This window comes from Ranitomeya variabilis, chromosome 6, assembly GCF_051348905.1.
Source record: "Ranitomeya variabilis isolate aRanVar5 chromosome 6, aRanVar5.hap1, whole genome shotgun sequence".
Lineage (NCBI taxonomy): Eukaryota > Metazoa > Chordata > Amphibia > Anura > Dendrobatidae > Ranitomeya > Ranitomeya variabilis.
In genome coordinates this window covers 451,862,402-451,878,699 of record NC_135237.1, presented here as the reverse complement: position 1 = coordinate 451,878,699, position 16,298 = coordinate 451,862,402, and the positions used below count along the sequence as shown (strand labels likewise).

At 45.1% G+C, this 16,298-nt stretch overlaps 1 long non-coding RNA gene across 1 annotated transcript in view; it reads right to left on the bottom strand.

Moving 5' to 3' along the window:
• Window positions 1–273: 273 nt before the first annotated feature.
• Window positions 274–16,298, bottom strand: part of LOC143781235 (uncharacterized) — a 68,905-nt gene continuing 52,880 nt past the window's right edge. Inside the window, exon 3 of the long non-coding RNA XR_013216635.1 lies at window positions 274–408. This is a non-coding gene — a long non-coding RNA (uncharacterized LOC143781235). The remainder of the gene's footprint in view (window positions 409–16,298) is intronic.

The following is a 16,298-nucleotide window of genomic DNA, read 5'->3' as shown; positions in this document are numbered from 1 at the left end:
CACCCATTTTTTGATAACCAGTCAAACTAAAGCTGACAGTTGGGGGCTGGTATTATAGTTTTTTAAATAATTTATTTAAATAATGTGCAGTTTCCTTTGATTTATAGCTTTGATAACACCATCTCTCATGGCCAGGATCTAGAGACAGTTATTCCATTCTAAGCCAAGAAAGGCACTAATGTGAATAACTCTTTAAATAGCAAAACATGGGACATTGTAACAGAATAGACATTAGACACTTCTGCTTCAATCTTTTCAGAATCAGCAGAGATGCTCATTTATTGGGTTATTATTTTCTCTTCATACTTGACTACTATTTTAGATGAATGCTTTCTCTTCCACTCTGATTTTGACTTCAGACTGTTGAGTCTTCATTTATCTTTCAACTTGCTCATACTGGATTCCATACTAAACAAACCAAACAAGAGAGAAATTATCACCTCAAAAAGTAAAGTATATACCCAGAGTATACTGTAGAGAATTACAAATAATTACAAGAGATCAATGATAATCATTTTATACTAAATACTCTGCCAAGTAGTAATTTTAATAGTTTAATTTACCCAAATCTGCATTGTGCTCAAAAGCAAAAACTAATAAATAATTCATATGACATAATGCCATTCTACTATGGAATCAAAAGCATTTAATGTTCTAGCTAGATTAATTTTAAAACTAATGGTTTCCTTATAATAAGAAGCCTAAGGCATGAACTTTGAATAAAACATTGAAAAAGCAATAACCCGCAGTGGATTCAAAATATCTGTTACATAATGTAATTATTGATACTACTTATATGTAAAAATGTTTAGTGCACATAAAGTCAGGGGTGAATTAAGATAATCAGGCTTTCATGCATTTTAAAGTGCCTGGACCCCCCCCAGCATTTGATATATCATGTGTCATATCAAATGATGTTTTGGGAATTCATGTCATACATCATCTGATGTGAGGAGAAAGATGGAATTTCACTAATGTACAAGGTTATACTTACAATAGTGAATACTATTTAATAAGGGTTAGTGGAATGCCCGCCAGGGTCATGGGGTACTCAGTACTGGGTCCGGTCATTATTAAAGGGGAGGTCACGGTGGCGGCGACCCGGTCCGTGTCCCTGGGCCCAAGTTAAAGGGATGGTCATTAAAGGGGTTGTGAAAATAATAAATGCTTGTGATGCCACCTGTGCTTCTTGGTCAGAGGTGACCGACACTGCTTAAAGGGGTCCTCTGGGGCTATGGTGCTGCAGCAAAGTTGGTGTCACTTCCCACAGGTGAAGTGAAGTCCCCAGGGCTCCCATTGTGTTTGGCCAGAGTGATGCGGTGCCAGAATAAACAGGGCACACAGGATTTGTCTCTTTACCTGGTTTACTGGTTGTAGTAAGCCACAGTCCAGGGTACCAGCAACAGGTGGTGATGTGGTCCGGCCGGCCTGGAGGCAATGGTGGATCCCTCTCCCAGGTGAGGTTTGCAAGCCTTCCTGCTCGCGCTCTTATGCAAGCTCCCTTACAAAGTCCTCTCTCTCCTGTCCTGGGACAGTACCTCATATGGTGGGCAATGTGAGCCTTTTTACGGGGTCTCTATCACGACCCGGGCTCTCTGTGTACTTCTGCACCTTCGGGTGTGGGTGCGGACAGATGACATACAATCTTCTGTCCTTCCAGTCCTGCAGTGAGACTTGTAGCACAACACATGCTCGGGCTCCCAATGCCCGGTTTCTGCGCTCTAACTTAGAGGGTGCCCGGTCACAGTTCCCCTCCAAGCTCCTTTCTTCTCCTTTGCTTCTCCCCTCAAGTGCTAACTTTCATTGCAACCCTTGTTCTATTCCATCCTGGAGCTGCAGCTTCACACGTGGATGCACGGCCCAACTCTCCTCACAGTCCTCTCTTCTCTAACGTCTGCTACCATCTGCCTAACTCCTCCTTCAGACCAGAAAATATATATCTGGGGAAAGCTCCCCTGAATCTGGGTTCAGAGCTCCCCATTCTGGCCTGGATTCAGAATGTGTTGCATGGCATGACATCACCCTCCCCGAAGTGAAGGCAACATCACTGTGACAACCGGTTATCTGGGGTGGTACATTAGCACTGTACATCAGGGGTGTCAAACTGCATTCCTCAAGGGCCTCAAACCATGCGTGTTTTCAAGATTTCCTTCTCATTGCACAAGGTGCTGGAATCATTCTGTGCAGGTGATTAAATGATCACCTGTGCAATACAAGGAAATCCTGAAAACATGACCTGTTTGCAGCCCTTGAGGAATGTAGTTTGACACCCCTGCTGTACATAACAAGAGAGGGTGCTATGTAATAAAGGATGGTGCTACAGTTGTGTGAAAACTTCCTGATTTCTATTCGTTTGCTTGCTTGTCACACTTAAATCTTTCATATCACCAAACAAGTGTAAATATTAAACAAAGATCACAAAAGTAGACACAAAATGCAGTTTTTAAATGAAGGCCTTTATTAATAAGGGTAAAAGTAATCCAAACCTACAGGGCTCTGTGTTAAAAAGTGATTTCCCCCTTAACTTAATAAGTGGGTGGGCTGTACTTAGCTGCAACAACTGCAATCAAACATTTGCGATAACTGGTAATGAGTCTTTTACAATGCTCTGGAGGAATTTTGGCTCAGTCATCTTTGGAATTTTTTTGTAATTCAGCCACATTGGAGGCTTTTTGAGCATGAAAAGCTTTTTTAACCCCTCAACCACCGAGGGTGGTTTGCACGTTAATGACAGGGCCAATTTTTACAATTCTGACCACTGTCCATTTATGAGGTAATAACTCTGGAACGCTTCAATGGGTCCCAGTGATTATGAGATTATTTTCTCATGATAAATTGTACTTCATGTTAGTGGTAAAATTTATTTGATATGTCTTGCGTTTATTTGTGAAAAAAACGGAAATTTGGTAAAAATTTTCAAAATGTCACAATTTTCCAACTTTGAATTTTCATGCCCTTAAATCACAGAGATATGTCACACAAAATAGTTAATAAGTAACATTTCCCACATGTCTACTTTATATTAGCACAATTTTAGAACCAAAATTTACCTCACAAAATATTTTTCTGCAGAAATGTGGCATTCTTTCTGGAGTACAGAAGTCTCCTGAATGGAGCAAAAATATCAGCATAAAATGAATAGACACAGAAATATCCCCTATTTTCTGGAGCACTGTATTAGAACAGATAATTTAGATTTTTAAATGTGGACTCTTGGACGGAGCAAAAATATGAAGAAAAGATTATTAGATATTGAAATGTGACCTGCTTTCTGTAAGATGGTATTACAACAAAAAAAAATAGATTCTCTAATGTGGCCATCTGGCTCAAGCACAATATTAGCAGCACAAAAGAGTTATAAGCTGAAATGTGGCCTGGGGTCATACACAATTAGCAAAAATGATTGATCTGCTGGAAGGTCGGTTTCACAGCTGCACAGGATCCTATGTATCTGCACTAGCTGACTGTCAATCATCCACCTAGATAATTTTCTGACTATCCTATAGCAGCAGTAGGATCAGTCTTTCTGCACTGCTACACTGACAAAATGTCCACTCTTTATATGGAGAGGGACATGTAACTTCAGCAGACAATGACACAAGCACTTGTGTCTGGACAGTGTGGATGGTTTCTGCGCCCTGATTGACTGCTGTAATCAACACACAGAACAGGGGTTACTGTTATGATTCTTCCGCTCAGTAAATTATTGCTATTCTGTTCTATGGAAACTGTCCTGCTGAGCTGTCTGTGTCTTGATTGACAGCTCTGCTTTCCAATCTGTGACTGAGATGTGCGGGACTTTCTGCAGGGGTTCAGTGTTCTGGTGATCGCAGAGCTACTTAATGTTGCATAGTTTGGTCAGAGAAGAAACTTGAGAGAGTAGATTATATGGGGTAATTCAACTTTTATTTTCACAGAATATTAGGTACCTGCATCAGCTTCTTAATACAGCATTACGTGAAGTACGAATGACCTTCTACCAGAGAGAAAGTGAAACCAATGTACAAAAAGTATATGCATTACATTCAACTAAGCATTTAACCCTAACAACATCGCCATCTACTGTCAGAAAAGTGTAAACTCCTCCTGCACACAAATAAGTCTGTATTTGTTGCATATCTGCCAACACGCCTTCTCAACAGTAAGGACTTATTCAGTTAAGCCTAATTTCTTCATCAGTCTCTGATGTCCTTCAACATTCAATGTCTTTGTGAAAATATCTGCTGTCATATCTTCAGTTGGGCAGTACTCTAAATTTAGGATTCCTTGTTCCTGGTGATCTATCAAGAAGTGAAACTTCACATCAATGTGTTTAGTTTTAGGATTAACTCTTTTCATCTGAACAAGAACTAGACATCCTTCATTGTCCTCATAGATCTTTTTTGGTCCCAGTTGTTTTTATCCTAAGTCTATTAGTTGTCTTAACCATAGAACTTCTTGACTGGCATGTGCTGTGGCAACATTATCTGCTTCTATTGACGACAGTGTCAGGCCATGTGCACACGTTCAGGATTGTTAGCGTTTTTTTCGCGTTTTTTCGCTATAAAAACGTGATAAAAACGCGAAAAAAAACGCTTACATAAGCCTCCTATTATTTACAGGGTATTCCGCATTTTTTGTGCAAATGTTGCGATTTTTTCCGCGAAAAAATCGCATAGCGGAAAAAAAAGCAACATGTTCATTAAAAATGCGGAATTGCAGGGATTCCGCACACCTAGGGGTCCATTGATCTGCTTACTTCCCGCACGGGGCTGTGCACACCATGCGGGAAGTAAGCAGATTATATGCGGTTGGTACCCAGGGTGGAGGAGAGGAGACTCTCCTCCACGCACTGGGCACCATATAAGTGGTCAAAAAATAAGAAATAAAATAATAAACAGTCCTATACTCACCCTCGATGTATTCCCGCCTCCTCGCACGCTGCCGTTCGGTTCCTGTAGCTGGTGTGCGCTGAAGGACCTCGCCGAATGACGTCACTGTCCTGTGATTGGTCGTGAGCGGTCATGTGACCGCTCACGTGACCGTGACGTCACGGGAGGTCCTGTGCGCACAGACCAGCTAGAAGAGGAGCCGGACGGCCGCTGAGGAGATGTCTGGGTGAGTATAAGCATTTTTTTTATTTTTTTTATTATTTTTAAACATTCTATCTTTTACTATAGATGCTGCATAAGCTGCATCTATAGTAAAAAGTTGGTCACACTTGTCAAACGCTATGTTTGACAAGTGTGACCAACCTGTCAGTCAGTTTTCCAAGCGATGCTACAGATCGCTTGGAAAACTTTAGCATTCTGCAAGCTAATTACGCTTGCAGAATGCTAAAAAAACGCGAAAAAAACGGAAAAAAAACGCAAAAAAAAAATGCGGATTTCTTGCAGAAAATTTCCGGTTTTCTTCAGGAATTTTCTGCAAGAAATCCGCAACGTGTGCACATACCCTTACTGTAGATTGTTTCTTACTAGTCCAACTAATTGGCCTGCCTGAGAGCAAGAAAAGATAGCTACTGGTAAATTTCCTGTCAATTGGATCTCCAGCCCGGTCTGCATCAACGTATCCCATTAAAATGCATTTCTCACTTGCAAGTAGTTTCAGTTTAACACTGCTAGTCCCTTTCAAATAACAGATTACTCTCTTCACTGCATTCCAATCCATTTTGTTTGGCTTTGACACCTTCATGTTCAAAATTCCCACTGCTGTCGCAATATCTGGCCTTGTAACAGTCGCACAATATAATAATTTTCCTTTTGCCTTTCTGTATTGTTCATTATTCGGTAAGAGATTCTGTTCACTATTTATTTGCTTCAGATAGTTGGCTTCCATTGGAGACTCTACTGGTTTTGCATCTTCCAATCCAAATGTTTCAATTATGTCTTGAATCATGTGATTTTGATTAAGAAGGAAACTCCCGTCTTCTTTTCTTTCTATCTGTATTCGTAGGTACTGTTTCACATTTTCCAGATCTTTGATCTCAAAGTGTTGATCCAAAGTTTTCACTATCTCCACTTCATCCCTTTCTTTAAAAAAAAAAACTAAAATATAGGCCACATATATCAGTACATAGATCCATCCATCTGTCCGTCTCTTTGTATATAAACAAGGATCCGCCTTGCTTCTTTGAAAATGTTCATTTATGAGTACTTATGTGATTTTATCATTCCATGCTTTAGCAGCTTGTTTTAAACTATAAATACTTTTCTGTAGCTTACAAACCATGTTTGGTTTCCTTTTATCCTTGAATCCTGGGGGTTGTTCCATTTAAATGACTTCTGTTAAGTCTCCATTCAGAAATGCTGCCTTTACATACAGATGTTTCAACTGCATTTGTTTTGTTGCTGCAACTGCAAAAAAAGTTCTGATTGTGGGGTGTTTGACAACTGGAGCAAAAGTCTCATCATAGTCTGCTCCATATTTCTGAGAATAGCCTTTAGCTATGAATCTTGCTCGGTATCGATCAGCTGTGCCATCTGCTTGGTATTATACTTTAGAAACCCATTTGCATCCTATAGCCTTTTTTTCTTTTGGCAGTCCTGTCAGTGTCCATGTCTGTGAATCATGCATGGATTTTATTTCTGTTTCTGCAGCCTTTATCCATTTGTTGGCCTCTTCTTCCGTAAGTTGAGATATGTCCTTCCAAGATGTAGGTTCATAAATTTTATTTGTACTTGCCTTGTATGTAAGATGCTGAGGTAGTCTTCCCATATTGAGCGTCTTGGTTCTGTGTCTGTATGAAGCTATATCTCTTGACTTTCAGTTTTTTGATTTTCCTCAACCAGATATTCCTGCAGTTATATCACTGTCATTTCTCTAATTTTTCATTTCCAGTGATGTCATTATGTCATCATCTAGATCTTCAATGATTGTTACACTGTTATTCACTGTGATGTGATTCTGTTTGTCTTGGATCTAGGATTCTGTATCCTTTGCAATTGTCACTATATCCGACAAATATTCCTTCAATGGCTCTGTTTTGAAGTTTGGAGCATTTTTCTTCTGGAAGAAACAAAAAACTTTGCAACCAAAAACTCTTAAATGATTCACACTTGGTTTCTTACCTTGCCACAGTTCATAAGGTTATTTTTCAGTTTTCTTGAAAAAAGTCTGTTTTGCAGATAAGTAGCTTCATTGCTGCTTCACCCCAGGATTTCTTTGGTAGTTTGGAGTCTGTTAGCACACATCTTATCATTTCAGTCAGAATTCTGTTTTTTCTTTCTGCTACCCCCCGCCCTCTTGTTCACGTGTGTATGGTACAGTGTTTTGATGCTCTATTCCATTCTGTCTTAGGCCATGCTCACACTTTGCGTGTTTTACCGCGGATCCGCGGCAATTTTGATGCTGCGGGTCCGCAGCAGTTTCCATTGCATTTACATTTACATGTAAACCCTATGGAAACCGCAAACCGCTGTCCACATGCTGCGGGAAAAACCGCGCAGAAATGCAGCGGTTTACAACCCGCAGCATGTCACTTCTTTGTGCAGAATCGCTGCGATTCTGCACACATAGGAATGCATTGAACCGCTTACTTCCCGCATGGGGCTGTGCCCACGATGAGGGAAGTAAGCTGATAATGTGCAGATGGTACCCGGGTGGAGGAGAGGAGACTCTGCTCCAGGCCCTGGGAACCATATTTGTGTGTAAAAAAAAGAATTAAAATAAAAAATAATGATATACTCACCTCTCAGCGCTGCACGCGGCCGTCTGGTCTGGGTTGCTGTGCGAGCAGGGCCTGAGATGACGTCGCGGTCACATGACCGTGACGTCACGAAGGTCCTTCTCGCACAGCATCTTTGGAACCGGACCGCCGCGTGCAGCGCCGAGGAGATCGGGACATCAGAGGGTGAGTATATAACCAATTTTTATTATTTTTACCATTACTATTGATGCTGCATATTGCAGCATATGCAGCATCAATAGTATAGGAGTAAACCCGCAGTGGAAACCGCAAAACAAACCGCGATAAATCTGCAGGGATAACCACAGCGGTTTTGCCCTGCAGATTTATCAAATCCGCTGTGGGAGAACCCGCAGAGGACGCCGTAAAGTGTGCACATAGCCTTAAGTAGTTTTCTTTTTGGTATCCTGTAAATTCACCTCCATTATCACTTCTGATGATGATTGGCTTCCTCTGAAACCTGTTATTTGACTTTGTCACATAATCTTCTAATTTTTCAAAAACTTCATTTTTGTTCTTTATCAAGTATGTGACTGTGTGTCTTGAGTAGTCATCTATGAAGGTCACCATATATCTATTACCTCCTGATGAGGTCACTTTCATGAGTCCACATCAGGGGTGGATTAAGGGTAGCCAGGGCCCCGGGCTGTTCAGACACTGTGGTCCCCCCCGGTCATGTGACGGGGGGGGCATGTGATGGGGGGGGGGTCATGCGACGGGGGGGTCATATTATACCCGAACCAGATTATTCCAGAAAAATGGCCGGGCCCTACTCTACTGTAACCTATTAAATATTTGTTAAAATCTGCAATATAATTTAGGTATATTTTGACCAATAATATCACATACAAGGAACAAATACCACCGCGCCATGACCAGACCACAAATTACAAACACAGTGATCGAATAATATCACATACAAGGAACAAATACCACCACACCATGTCAAGACCACATATTACCACCACTTCGTGACCAAATAGCACATTCAAGGGACAAATACCACAACACCATTTCCAGACCACATATTACCACCACATAGTGACTGAACACTACAATACTGATCAGTAATAATAATAAAAAAAAAACACACAATACTATCACCATAAGTGCCAGTATTCACAGGAGATCTATACTTAGTATGCAGTGTCTGTGTAGAGGTAATACAGAGATCACTGGTGACTAGTGTTGAGCGATACCGTCCGATACTTGAAAGTATCGGTATCGGAAAGTATCGGCCGATACCGGCAAAGTATCGGATCTAATCCGATACCGATACCCGATACCAATACAAGTCAATGGGACTCAAGTATCGGACGGTATCCCTGATGGTTCCCAGGGTCTGAAGGAGAGGAAACTCTCCTTCAGGCCCTGGGAACCATATTAATGTGTAAAATAAAGAATTAAAATAAAAAATATTGCTATACTCACCTCACCGAGGGAACCGGCAGCGTTGTTTGCTTAAAATGTGCTCTTTTCCTTCCTTCCATGACGTCACGGCTTCTGATTGGTCGCGTGCCGCCCATGTGGCCGCGACGCGACCAATCACAGCAAGCCGTGACGTAATTTTCAGGTCCTTCTAGGCATTCAGTATTTTAAAATTACGTTCCGGCTTTGTGATTGGTCGCGTCGCGGTCACATGGGCGACGCGACCAATCACAAGCCGTGACGTCACGGGAGGCAGGAGACGCGCGCATTTAAAATGCGCGCGTGTCCAGCCTCCCGTGACGTCACGGCTTGTGATTGGTCGCGTCGCCCATGTGACCGCGACGCGACCAATCACAAGCCAGAACGTAATTTTAAAATCCTGAAGGACCTGAAATTACGTCACGGCTTGCTGTGATTGGTTGCGTCGCGGCCACATGGGCAACACGACCAATCACAAGCCGTGACGTCACGGGAGGATGGACACGCGCGCATTTTAAAATGCGCGCGTCTCCTGCCTCCCGTGACGTCACGGCTTGTGATTGGTCGCATCGCCCATGTGACCGCGACGCGACCAATCACAAAGCCGGAACGTAATTTTAAAATACTGAATGCCTAGAAGGACCTGAAAATTACGTCACGGCTTGCTGTGATTGGTCGCGTCGCGGCCACATGGGCGGCACGCGACCAATCAGAAGCCGTGACGTCACGGAAGGAAGGAAAAGCGCGCATTTTAAGCAAACAACGCTGCCGGTTCCCTCGGTGAGGTCCAGGCTGCGTCAGAGAGGTGAGTATAGCAATATTTTTTATTTTAATTCTTTCTTTTACACATTAATGTTGTTTCGATACCGATACCCGATACCACAAAAGTATCGGATCTCGGTATCGGAATTCCGATACCCGCAAGTATCGGCCGATACCCGATACTTGCGGTATCGGAATGCTCAACACTACTGGTGACATTATACACAGGAGCTCTGTATATAGTGTATAGGTAATACAGTGATCACTGGTGACATTGTACACAGGACCTCTGTATATAGTATACAGTGTATAGTGTCAATGTATAGGTAACACTGACTCACCAATGACGTCTCTAGGTGAAGTCCTTCATCTTTCATCCAGCACAGACCGCCATCATTTCTTCCAGCCAGGACTCATTTCTGCAGGAAATAACACAGTTATCTCGAGCTCTGCTTGCAGAACACATTACTTAATTTTTCACAACTTCTACATTACACATGGAGAAAAAAAGGCGATATAGAGTCACTCTGCACAGTAACAGGACCGCCCCCCCATTTAAAACAGTATACTCAAAAAATAAAATAAATACATCACTGCAGTAATAATATCCCTTAATTAGCCCCTATGGTAATAATATTCCCCACCCTGGCCCCGTGTGTCTCATTCCTGGCTCCTGCCATATGTTCTCCCATCCTGCACTCATGAGTATCCATTCTACCCCATGTGATCTCCCCATCCTGCCCCATCTGTCTCCATCGTATTCTCCTGCCCCATGATCCAATCCTGCCCCATGTCTTTCAATCTGCCCTGTGTCTACATTCTGCCCATGCCTCCAGTCCTGCCCCCAGTGTGTCCAGCAATCTGCCCCAGTGTGTCCAGCATATTACCCCCAGTGTGTCCAGCAATCTGCCCCAGTATGTCCAGCATATTGCCCCAGTAACCAGCAATCTGCCCCAGTGTGTCCAGCATTGCCCCCAGACAGTGTCTCCAGCAATCTGCCCCAGTGTCTGACTCCAGCATATTGCCCCCAGACAGTGTGTTCAACAATCTGCCCCAGTATGTCCAGCATATTGCCCCAGTGTGTCCAGCATATTACCACCAGTGTGTCCTGCAATCTGCCCCAGTATGTCCAATTGTCCAGCATTGCCCCCAGTGTGTCCAGCAATCTGCCCCATTGTCTCAAGCATATTACCCCCAGTGTGTCCAGCAATCTGCCCCAGTATGTCCAGCAATCTGCCCCAGTGTCTCCAGCAATCTGCCCCAGTGTGTCCTCCAGCATTGCCCCAGTGTCTCCAGCAATCTGCCCCAGTGTGTCCTCCAGCATTGCCCCAGTGTGTCCTCGAGCATTGCCCCAGTGTGTCCAGCAATTTGCCCCAGTGTCTCCAGCATTGCCCCAGTGTCTCCAGCATTGCCCCAGTGTCTCCAGCATTGCCCCAGTGTCTACAGCAATCTGCCCCAGTGTCTACAGCAATCTGCCCCAGTGTCTACAGCAATCTGCCCCAGTGTCTACAGCATTGCCCCAGTGTCTCCAGCAATCTGCCCCAGTGTCTCCAGCAATCTGCCCCAGTGTCTCCAGCAATCTGCCCCAGTGTGTCCAGCATTGCCCCCAGTGTGTCCGGCAATCTGCCCCAGTGTCTACAGCAATCTGCCCCAGTGTCTACAGCAATCTGCCCCAGTGTCTACAGCATTGCCCCAGTGTCTACAGCATTGCCCCAGTGTCTCCAGCAATCTGCCCCAGTGTCTCCAGCAATCTGCCCCAGTGTCTCCAGCATTGCCCCCAGTGTGTCCGGCAATCTGCCCCAGTGTCTACAGCAATCTGCCCCAGTGTCTACAGCAATCTGCCCCAGTGTCTACAGCATTGCCCCAGTGTCTCCAGCATTGCCCCAGTGTCTCCAGCAATCTGCCCCAGTGTCTCCAGCAATCTGCCCCAGTGTCTCCAGCATTGCCCCCAGTGTGTCCAGCAATCTGCCCCAGTGTTTACAGCAATCTGCCCCAGTGTCTACAGCAATCTGCTCCAGTGTCTACAACAATCTGCCCCAGTGTCTACAGCATTGCCCCAGTGTCTCCAGCAATCTGCCCCAGTGTCTCCAGCATTGCCCCCAGTGTGTCCAGCAATCTGCCCCAGTGTTTACAGCAATCTGCCCCATTGTCTACAGCAATCTGCTCCAGTGTCTACAACAATCTGCCCCAGTGTCTACAGCATTGCCCCAGTGTCTACAGCAATCTGCCCCAGTGTCTACAGCAATCTGCCCCAGTGTCTACAACAATCTGCCCCAGTGTCTACAGCATTGCCCCAGTGTCTACAGCAATCTGCCCCAGTGTCTACAGCAATCTGCCCCAGTGTCTACAGCAATCTGCCCCAGTGTCTCCAGCATTGCCCCAGTGTCTACAGCAATCTGTCCCAGTGTCTCCAGCATTGCCCTAGTGTCTCCAGCAATCTGTCCCAGTGTCTACAACAATCTGCCCCAGTGTCTACAGCATTGCCCCAGTGTCTACAGCAATCTGCCCCAGTGTCTACAGCAATCTGCCCCAGTGTCTACAGCAATCTGCCCCAGTGTCTACAGCAATGTGTCCCAGTGTCTCCAGCATTGCCCCCAGTGTGTCCAGCAATCTGCCCCAGTGTCTCCAGCATTGCCCCAGTGTCTACAGCAATCTGTCCCAGTGTCTCCAGCATTGCCCTAGTGTCTCCAGCAATCTGTCCCAGTGTCTCCAGCAATCTGTCCCAGTGTCTCCAGCATTGCCCTAGTGTCTCCAGCAATCTGCCCCAGTGTGTCCAGCAATCTGCCCCAGTGTCTCCAGCAATCTGCCCCAGTGTCTCCAGCATTGCCTCAGTGTCTACAGCATTGCCCCCAATGTGTCCACAGTCCACCGTTAGCTTATAAAAAAAAAACGAAAAAAAAAAAACAGTCTCCTCACCTTACCAGCGCTCCACACGGCGAGCTCCCTCCAGCAGCGCACACTCGCCGGCGACTGACAATGACGTCAGACGCCGGCGACGTGTGAGCTGCGGCCGACTTCAGCTGCCAGCCTCCAATTGGCTGGCTGGCGGCTGTTGTTAACTATTGAGGTGCGGGCGTGCGCACGCACCTCAATAGGAAAGCGCCGCAGCGCCGGAAGGGGCCCAGTGAGCAGATGAGAAGGGGCCCGATGCGGACCCCCTCTCTCTGCCCACCGGGTCCGGGGGCGGGGCACATAAATGCCGGCGGGCCGGGCATTCAGTCACACTCCGGCGGATTATCAGAGGGTCAATCTGCGGTGGCCCAGGGCCCCCCCAAGCCACTGGGCCCTGGGCTACCGCCCATATTGACGCTCTGATAATCCGCCCCTGGTCCACATACATCAGTGTGTACCAAGCCAAGTGATCTTGTGCTTTTTGTCTCACTCTCTTTAGGTATAGATAGTCTTGTAGCTTTAGATTTTATACAACATTCACATTTTACAGTAGTTGAGTAATCAGATATCAAATATCAATAGGTCTTTTGTCAAATTAATCTTTTGTAATGCCATTATACACTCAGGATGTCTATGTCCTAGATGTCTAAGCCACATATGAATACAATTCTTGTGATCATGTGTACATAACTTCATTTGTTCCTATAATGTGTCTAGATGATATAATTGTTCACCTGTTTTGACATTAATTATTACCTTATCACCCGCTAGGATTGTACAATGATCATCTTTGATCTTAGATTATGTGGGGTAATTCAACTTTTATCTTCACAGAACATGAGGTGCATGCATCAGCTTCTTAATACAGCGCAGCAGGAAGTTCGAAGGAACTTTTACCAGAGAGAAAGTGAAACCAAAGTACAACAGGCATATGCATTACATTCAATTAAGCATATAACAGTAACAACTAGGGTTGAGCGACTTTCATTTTTTAAAGATCGAGCGGGGTTTTGTGAAACCCGACTTTGTCCAGAGTCGAGTCGAGTGCAGTCGGTCGATTATCGCTAAAAGTCGGGGATCGACCGAAACACGAAACCCAATGCAAGTCAATGGGGAAGCATAGTCGGCAGTGCGTGGAGGCCAGGAAAACACCTACAGTGCCCATTTTAATGCCAAAAACATCCATTCTTGTTTCTGAAGCTTGTCAATCTTAATTAACTTTATAATAATAGTTGGGCATAGGAAATTGGGGGTCATTTGGCAAAAGTTGTGGGGGGTAGGGCTGGTTCAAGGCTTTAGTGGGCCCAGGAAATGTGGACTCCGTCACGGCGGTGGAGCAGGGAGAGGTAAGTATTTCAACGTTGCAAGTGCTGTGATCCTGAGCAAGCAGGGGGGGGCCCACTCGTTCGCATTGGCACTGGCACAGGGCCCCTCAAAGTACAGCTGTGTGTTTGCATGGTGGGGGCGCCTCCCACTGGCAGCGACACTTTTGCGTACTCTGAGGGGCCCTGTGCCCGTGACGTCGCCAACGAGTATGCCCCCCCACCTGATGAAGGAACCTGCACTTTCATCTGCACCTTCCTCTTTGTCCCTGTGTAAGGTGGTATAACATGCGGGAAGGGGAACCTTACTTTCAGCAGGGTCAGATTCTGGCTGTGTAGAGTGCAAGGGGAATGTAGTGGTCTAGGTCAATGTACCAGCAGACTCATCTAGCAGTGGCTGGGCAATGGGCAGGATGAGGAGGAAACAGATATAGGGCCAAAGAATAAAGTAGGCTAAATGCAGTTCAAAATTGGTAACAGGACTAAACAGGCGGCATTGCTTTGTTCAGTGGAGTAGCAAACCCAAGAGCAGCAGACACTGTTTTAAGGGCCCAACCACACTAGTAGGCCAAATGCAGTTTAATATCTGCTACTGTAGGCCAAAAGCCAGAAGGTTGAAGCTCAGCTTTATTCAGTTGAGGACAAACAACATGGAGGGGCAGACACCGTTAGTAGGCCCTAACCACCAATTTTTAAAAACACAGCACTTAATGACAGCCAGAAGGTTGAAGCTCAGCTGTATTCAGTTGAGGTCAGACTCAACACCAGGGAGGGGCAGACACCGTTAGTAGGTCGTAAACAAAGTTGAAGGTCAAATGCAGTTTAATATCTGATACTATAGGCTGAAAGCCAGAAGGTTGAAGCTCAGCTGTATTCAGTTGAGGTCAACACCAGGGAGGGGCAGACACCGTTAGTAGGCCGTAACCAAAGTTGAAGGCCAAATGCAGTTTAATATCTGATACTATAGGCCGAAAGCCAGAAGGTTGAAGCTCAGCTGTATTCAGTTGAGGGCAAACACCAGGGAGGAGCAGACACCGTTAGTAGGCCCTAAACACCCTTTTTTTTAAAAAAAAAAACAGCACTTAATGAGAGCCAGAAGGTAGAAGCTCAGCTTTATTCAGTTGAGGACAAACACCAGGCTGGGGCAGACACCATTAGTAGGCCCTAAACACCAATTTTGTTTTAAACAACATCACTTAATGAGAGCCAGAAGGTTGAAGCTCAGATTTATTCATTTGAGGACAACTTGAATTAGGGACTGCAGACAGACTTACCAGGCTGTCGCCTGTGTGGACCATGCATCCAATACATTAACCCATTGCACCACAAAGGACACGTAACCTTCCGTGGCCATGCCTACAGGTCCATGTGTCTGTTGTCAGGTGTACCTTTGGACTCACAGATTGACATAGTGCATGGACAATGCGGTCTTTTACATGCTGGTGGAGGGGTGGGATGGCTTTTCTCGCAAAAGAATTGTCAACTGGGTAGCCCATAGCATGGTACAGCGTAGTCCATCATGGCTTTATTAATATTAGATAAAATAAAAAAATAGGCTCTATGCACTGTAAAATAGGTTCCAGGGGTAAACGGGCAGCATTGGTGTGGTCAGTGGAGGAGTAATGCAAGTAGGGACCGCAGACAGGCTATCAAAGGCCTAAAATAACAAACAATAGGCTCATGGCAGTTTTATATTGGTTACATGGATGCACAGGCAGGCAGCATTGTGGTCAGTGGAGGAGTAATGCAAGTAGGGACCGCAGACAGGCTATCAAAGGCCTAAAATAACAAACAATAGGCTCATGGCAGTTTTACATCGGTTACATGGATACACAGGCAGGCAGCATTGTGGTCAGTGGAGGAGTAATGCAAGTAGGGACCGCAGACAGGCTATCAAAGGCCTAAAATAACAAACAATAGGCTCATGGCAGTTTTACATCGGTTACATGGATACACAGGCAGGCAGCATTGTGGTCAGTGGAGGAGTAATGCAAGTAGGGACCGCAGACAGGCTATCAAAGGCCTAAAATAACAAACAATAGGCTCATGGTAGTTTTACATCGGTTACATGGATACACAGGCAGGCAGCATTGTGGTCAGTGGAGGAGTAATGCAAGTAGGGACCGCAGACAGGCTATCAAAGGCCTAAAATAACAAACAATAGGCTCATGGCAGTTTTACATCGGTTACATGGATGCACAGGCAGGCAGCATTGTGGTCAGTGGAGGAGTAATGCAAGTAGGGACCGC